This window comes from Salarias fasciatus, chromosome 14 (genome assembly GCF_902148845.1).
Source record: "Salarias fasciatus chromosome 14, fSalaFa1.1, whole genome shotgun sequence".
Taxonomy (NCBI): domain Eukaryota; kingdom Metazoa; phylum Chordata; class Actinopteri; order Blenniiformes; family Blenniidae; genus Salarias; species Salarias fasciatus.
In genome coordinates this window covers 3049998-3058070 of record NC_043758.1, presented here as the reverse complement: position 1 = coordinate 3058070, position 8073 = coordinate 3049998, and positions in this window count along the sequence as shown.

Genomic DNA, 8073 nt, shown 5'->3' with positions numbered 1-8073 from the left:
AGAGTGGAAGATGCAACTGTCTGGGCAAAGAAAGCAGTTGTTCTGCACTTTATGTCGTTACAGTTTACGCTGAGCTGCACGATGTTTGTCTGAGTGAGTATATGAGCATGACACACCTAGAAATCAGGTCCAGATGTCAAAAAAACAAAAAGTTGCCCTTCAAAAAGGCTAAGCAGGAACCCACGTCTCATTTTTGTATGTTTTAAACAAAACATAACACTTGGATGGAAATTTTGTGTCGAACCTGATCTGAGCATCAGACACACAGAACTGACTGAAGACGGCTGGGGTCGGCAGGGAAACACTCTCCAGTTTGGCTTCCAAGTCTTTCATGTAATTTGCCACCTCATCAAGAACACCTGTGGCGATTCAGAAGAAAGATTAACTCTGGTCTGGTCTTTATACAATTTATCAAAATAACAGACCCTGTTGACACACACACATATATATACTTGCATATAAACATATATACACACACACACACACACACACACACGTATATATAAGAACAATAAAATGTGTATGTAATCCGTTGTTTACAACAGACGGAGTTTCTTACCTGCAGGGGGTGGGGTCGCATAGTCATGGTCCAGTTTAGCCACTTTCGCTGCAGTTTCTGTTTGCTTTCCAGTTCCAGGACAGACAGCTCCACAAACTGCCGTTTGGAGCAACGGTCGTACACGGACTCCCTGGCAGAATGCGGTGTGAACTCATTCCAGCTGAAGAGACTTTCAACAGCATCATAACGTAGAGGTCATCCCATCAGTCTCTGCCGCTCACTCTCTAGCTGACTCACATGATAACAATGCTTTTTTCCATTGGTTGTTGTGCTATTTTAGCCCGCTCCTTCCCTTTTTTTGATTGGTGGGTAAGTGACAGTCTTGCAGACGTGTTTGATTCCTCCCGGTTCCATAGCTCCATACCAGACAAATTTACCTTTTTTTTTTTTTTTTTTTTTAAGCCTGAGAAATACAATGTGTGGCGTGAGTGCGTGACAAGAGAACGAAATGCGTGACTGTCACACTCAATGCATGAGACTTGAGAGCCCTGCCAGTTAGCATGGGGTCGACATGGACTGGGACCGAGTTGGTTAGCTTGGGGCAAGTTGGTCTGGACTGACTTGGCTTGGGGCCGACTTGACTGTATCCCCATCGGAATGCCACATGAGGCATGCCGGGTGAACAGATAGAGCATGCGGCTCCCCCACACGCTTCGCCGTGGTAATGGCTAGCAGTAATGCCGTCTTGCGTGACACCCACTGCAGTTCCACCGCTGTCAGGGGTTCAAAGGGAGGCTGCCATAAGCTCTCCAGCACCAGATGTAGACCCCAGTTTGGCGCCATTGGGCTCTAGAGGGGGTTGAAGCCTCAAAGCCCCCTTGGGGAAGGCTGACATCAGAGTGTGGCCCCCAATCGTGCGGCCTGCAACCCGGGCATGGCGGGCTGATGTTGCTGACACATACACCCTCAGGGTGGACGGGGACTGCAGGAAGTCCAGGACCCCAGGGACTGGGCAGAGCACCGAGTCCTACGCCCAGCCATTGTACCACTGTGCAAGCTACTTTCACCTGTTGACATACAGCAGCCTGGTAGATGGTGCCCTCGCATTCAAGATGGTCTGTCTGACAGGCGCCGAACCACTGCCCAGCAGCGAGTCGGGCCCCTCAGTAGCCAGGCACAAAGACAGAGACCGTGAGGGCGGGGTGTCCCACCTGGCCTCCGCGCTGAAACAGCAGATCCCTCCTGCTGAGAAGGCTCCATGACCTGCCGCGGGACAACCTGTGTAGCAGAGGAAACCAAGCCCATACCGGCCAGTAGGTCGAAACCAGCAGCAGTGTGTGTGCCCATCTTGAAGTTCCCTGATGAGCTTCGGCAAAAGCAGAGGGGTCGGCAGAAAAACGTACAGAAGGACCCACAGACAAGAGTGCGGCAGCACGTCCTGGCCCAGAGGCTTGCGGCTCTCCTCGAGGGGTCAAACGGACAGTGGGTCGCTTCCTTTAGCAACCCCAAGTGCACAGCCCCCCTATGGAGGCACCACCCCCCTGGTGGAGGATACCAACATGAGAGGGAGTCCGACAGCGCGTTGAGGCCGCTGCAGGTACCTGACCTGCAGTCCGGCCAGACAGGTCGCCGACAGTCCGCAACGCTAGTGTGAGGCCTCCAACCACCAGACGAGCCTGCCCGCAAAGCCTGGCTGAAGGTATACCCAGGAGGGGGATGGACCCCCCGCGGAGACCACTGACCCCAACAACGCCACAGTGGCAGGGTCCATACAAAGTCTGGAGAAGGTCGCAGCATGGCCATCACCAGATAAAGGCTCCGAGCCGACACCAAGAGTGCGGCTCGGTAGGACAAGACGGGGCCAGTGCGAGAAGCTGAGGGAAGCGGGCGCATGCCACCTGCACAGCTGATGCAACATCACCATGCCAGCAAAGTAGCAGAGCCACATCTGGGAGAGGTAACAGCCGCATGGTGGCCCACCCACTCCCATCTGTCCTACAAGACGTCACCTGCTGGGAATGAGGCAGGTGCGGACACAGCCGAGCTGACACCAACAGTGTCGCTCAGTGGGTCAGAAGACAAATTCAGTGCGATAAGCTGAGGAAAGGGTCATACACCGCCTACACAGTATACGCACAAAGGCAGGGCCAACAAGGCCTAGCTGAAGCTACGCTCAGGAGAGGGAACGATGGCTCGGCAAGGGGATCCAGTAAAGTCGGCCCAAATCCAACTCGGCCCCGACCCCGGGATACAGTCAAGTCAGCCCATAGCCAAGTCGGCCCCATGCAAACTCTCACAGGGCTCTCAAGGGGCCGAGTTGGTCAAAAGTAAACACCCCCCACCCCCAACCTGCATCTGCCACTCAGTACCAATTCTCACAGGGCAAGAGAGCTCTGAGTTGTACTGGAGTTTTACTGGACTTAAAGACGTTACAAACAGATATGATTGCAGATGGATGCGTCCATTCTGGTCAAAATGTTGCTTTATTGTATATTTATTTGCAGAATTGTTGGATCTTTAGACCCATTAACACAAAAGCGCTAAAAATACTTTTTATTTTCCCTCATTTTTATTGTGATCACCAGTGATTTATGCGTCCATCTCAGATGGGTCGATTTCTAAAACATGCATTTCAGAACAAATTCTGACCAAAATATTATTGTATTTCAATTTTTATTCTACAGACATGATCCAATACTTTTTCTCCGTTTTGCCGTGAAGGCTGTGCTTTGCTGTCACGACACACAGAGGGGCGGAAGCTTATTTCTTTCTTTGTGCTTTTGCACATTTGTGGTTCAGAGCTTTGATGCCCATAAATGAAAGATTGTCTTGTACCATAGAAGACCACTCACTGGTGGCTTGATTCTATGTGTGTATAGATTACTTATTGATTAAACCCAAAGTGCTGCCCCACCCACCTGAAACTGAATAACACAACTCTTAAATGAAAATAAACCAACAATGTATATGCTTCGTTTTCCATACATAATCTGTCAATTAAAGAGCAGATAAACAAAAGAGAAAGTTCTTCTAAACAGACCAGTGTGGTATTTGTTTGTTTACCTGACAGTTTCGAAGGCTGTCAGCTATCTTCCTTAGAGTGTTGGTCACGTGATGTTGCTGTGACGTAACTTGTCAGCTGATTTATACAGGTTTTGGCGCTATTCTCCCACTTGTGGAAGCGGGAGAACAGCGCCATCTGCAGTCCGACTTCTTCAGTACAGCATCCCAGGTGTGTGAAGGCAAAAAAGCCCCCTCGTCCTGGTTAACTGTCCCGGGGGCACGTTTCCGGATTTCAATAGCCTCTTTTACCCAGCGTCGGAGTTTATTCTCCTCTGTTCCGATGACTCTCGCTCCGTCCCAATCCATAATGGGATTTGTCTCTTTTACAATGATCCGAGATGGCCGACTTGTGTTGTTCCTGTTCAGCTTTTCTTTTTGTTGCTCGTGTTAGTGCTGTTGTGGTTTCTTTCTCACATTCTGTCTTGCGTTCCTTTTTTCGCGTGCTGAGAGTCCTCCCTGTCTCTCCAATGTATGTTTCGTTACATAACTTACATGGAATTTCGTAGATTACATTGCGTTTTTGTTCCGGTTGTATTCTGTCTTTGGGGTGTACAAGTATTTGTCTGAGTTTTCTATATGGTTTTACTGGAGTATTGATGATATGTTTTTTCATTGCTCTTTGTACTTTTTCTGTGATGCCCCTGATGTATGGTAGGGTTACCATTGTGGTGCTCTCCATACTCTCTCTGTTGTTTGCCTTTGGTTTGGGTTTCTTTGTCTTCTCCTGGACCTGTTTTCTTCCTTTTTGTATTGCCCAGTTGGGGTATCCGCATTGTTTGAGCGCTTGAATGATGTGTTGTTCTTCTCTCCTCCTGTCCTCTTCCGGACCAAATGAACTTTTTTGGACTATGAGCAGATAAACAGATGGTGGAGTCGGAATAAATTATATAAAATGCAGTAGGAGGATGAATGACAAGTCCTCCAACTCAAACGACCACAGTGGTCTTGAACTAATCAGTAAGTTGGATTTGAGGAATGGATGACATGTAATGTGTGATGCGACATCCTGTTAACCGCCATTTTGGTGTGTTTTCATTGAACTTTCTCCTGTTTAATAGGCCTGTCACGATAACGAATTTTGCTGGACGATTAATTGTCCCAGAATTTATTGCGATAAACGATAATATTGCCGTTTTTTTTGTTGCAATTTTTTAATTAATGCAACAATTAGGGATGCACCGAAATGAAAATTCTTGGCGAAACTGAAACCAAAAAAATGAGGAAACTGTTTTTCTGAAGCAAATAAGGCCCTAACAATGACACACATAATATTACAAAGCATTTATACCTCCAAAGGCCAACAGCGGTCTCACAGACTGCTGATTTATAAAAAAAAAAAAAAAAAGACGCACTTGGCGGGGCTTTTTTTCTGCGATTGATTTGTTTTATATGCCCGCATCTGAACAGGGAGCTAGCTCTGACAGCAGACAATCAGAGACAGCCAAAAATATCAACCAAATCCCAAAAGAAAGACAATAAAAACAGGCATAATGAAGAGATATAAGGTGAAAGAAGCTTTAGCAATGATACAGGAGGTCAGTGAGGGGGAATCGGATGGCGGAGACGTGTCGGACATCAGCGATCTTGAAGAGGAGTGAAGAGGAGGAAAGTTCTGAATCACAGTCAGAACAGCCACGGGCCAAACAGTGAAAAAAATGTAATCCTGCCCCAAAAATGCCGGATCGACCTCCAGCTGCTGTCCAGTCCAGGCAGAACCTGCAGTGGTGCATGGAAGCGCTCACACGTCACCTCCAGGTATAGAGAATTACTGTAGGCTGCTGTCAGTTTACAACTAAATAATAATAACATTAAATGGTGTAAAAAAAAAAAAAAAAAAAAATTAACTAATGTAATAAATTTCAACACAACAGTGAACACGGTATTGACAGCAGGGGCACTGCAGCGTCTCCATAGGTGCCAATTACAGATTCAGGTAAAATATTATATCCTCCATCAAAGTACAGCAAACCATGTATTTTTCGTTTCCAAAAATTAATTTTAGAACGAACATTTTTTCTGAATAAATACCTTTGTCCTGTGGAGCCTGCAGTCCCAGAATCAAATGAGCAGGGTGAGGACGGACAGTGTGGGAAGGTGTCCGTCCTGGGGGGCAGCCGGGGAGACTTATTTTACTAATTTTAATATGTTCTTGATTATCATTGACGGTTAATGATACAACTATTTTGTGTGCATTGGTGTGTATGTGCGTGTTTATCAAGGAAACGAGTGCGCGGAGTGTGTGTGAGAGGTGACGCTGCGCAAATGTGCACTGTAAAAAGTTCAATAAATTTTAAAACCTGATTTGAGGCATTAATAAAGCAGACATGAGGCATTAAAAGGTTTGCTTTAGTATTACCGCCACGTCATCACCAATTATTTTCGGCTGTGTTGTTTCGGTGATTTTTTTCTTTCGGCCAAAAGCCGAAAATACACTTTTGAGTCATTTTCGGCCGAAAAATTTCGGTGGCCGAATTTTCGGTGCATCACTCCTCATTACACTACAGAGCCGAAAGGAGTCAGTATGAGACGTTTCTAGTGTCTTTGGAAAATGTAAATTTATCGCGCCTGGAAAACTTACCAACCTCATTTTTTTTATTGTGCGATTAATTGATTTATTGACCATCGTGACAGGCCTACTGTTTAAGTATTACAGTGTTGGATGAACACCAAAACAAATGCAATCAGTTTGAAGACATGCTGCACAGATTATATCTCACACAAGTTTCCAGATCTTTTTTGTTAGCAGTCATGTGTTGCATAGAAGCACAAGGGCTTTTCTCCCCATGAAACATTAAAAAAAGTGTAAAGTTAAACTAGAAAAAATTTGCAGTTCCTGAAGAAACTGCAAGTGTGAATGCTGAGCTGAAAATGTTAAACTGTAATGCAGAAAAACTGAATAAGAAAAGGTGAAAAACCCTGAAATAAAGTTGAAAATGTTGAAAAAGGTAGAAAAACACTGCAAAAACTTGAAAAAGGTTGAAAACACTGAAAAAAAACTTGAAAATGTTGAAAAAGGTTGAAAACACTGCAAAAAGTTGAAAAAGGTTGAAAAATGTTGAAAACACTGCAAAAAGTTGAAAAGGGATGAAAAAAGTTGAAAAAGGTTGAAAAATTGTGAAAAAGGTTGAAAACACTGCAAAAAGTTGAAAAATATTGAAAAAGTTTGAAAACACTGCAAAAAGTTGAAAAAGGTTGAAAAATGTTGAAAACACTGCAAAAAGTTGAAAAGGGATGAAAAAAGTTGAAAAAGGTTGAAAAATTTTGAAAAAGGTTGAAAACACTGCAAAAAGTTGAAAAAGTTTGAAAAAGGTTGAAAACACTGCAAAAAGTTGAAAAGGGATGAAAAAAGTTGAAAAAGGTTGAAAAATTTTGAAAAAGGTTGAAAACACTGCAAAAAGTTGAAAAAGTTTGAAAAAGGTTGAAAACACTGCAAAAAGTTGAAAAATATTGAAAAAGTTTAAAAACACTGCAAAAAGTTGAAAAAGTTTGAAAAAGGTTGAAAACACTACAAAAACTTAAAAAAGTTGATAGAGGTAGAAGGAGCAGTAGAGTCAGTGTCAGAGTAACAGAGGATCAATAGAGCTCCAGTCTTAATGGAAAAATCCAGACTAATCAAGCAGCAGCAGCACAACAGGTGTGTCTGTTGCTATGGAGACCAGCTGCACAGCAGCCATGACAGTGAATCAGCACTTTTTAATGGAGAGCGCATGGTTGAAGAAATGGCATTTCTCGGGGACCGAAGGGAGAAATTGAAAAAGATTTTCACACAGTCAGATTCAGAAGCCTTTCATGAATGTAATGGTGCAGGAATCATGTCTGTAGGATCATCCATTCAGCCACGGCGATGGTGCGAACATGAGTGAAGTTTTGGATTCAGGCGTCTCGAAAATGCATTGGAGCGGATGGGAGAAAATTCTGCGCTCTCCTCAAACAAATGCCTCTGGAGAGAGAACCGTTTGAGATAGAGACAAAGTGACTCAATTGTACGGGTCACAAGAAAAATTCCTACGTTTTGAGGGGTTATTGTGCAGATTGAGCCAGAAATGTGGCCGTACGGACGAGAAAATAATTTTTTTTTTGGTTAAAATTCAGAGCCTCCCGCACTCTAAATTTGATTCTCCCACTCTAGCTTTTCCAATACACACCCATTGTGAACTCCAAAAACGGCTGAAATTCTCTCCGTACTTGAAGGCTCACAGGTGAAATTTGGTAAAAGATCTTGAAATGATATTGCATAACTGAATAGAGGACAAAAATGCCTACATTTTAAAAGTAAAATGACTTGTCTACGTGAAAGTATGACAAAGTTATAATGGTTCAAAGTTGAAGGAGTTGAAAGGTCAGTTGAAGGGTTTTCCCATCCACTTCAATGTTAAAAATAATTTTAAAAAGTTGAAATATTTCAAAAAGTTGAAGAAAGTTGAAAAAGTTTAAAAAGGTTGAAGAAAGGGTTTAAAAAGTTGAACATTTTAAAAGTTGAATGGTTAAAATCGGTTAAGATTTGAAGAAGT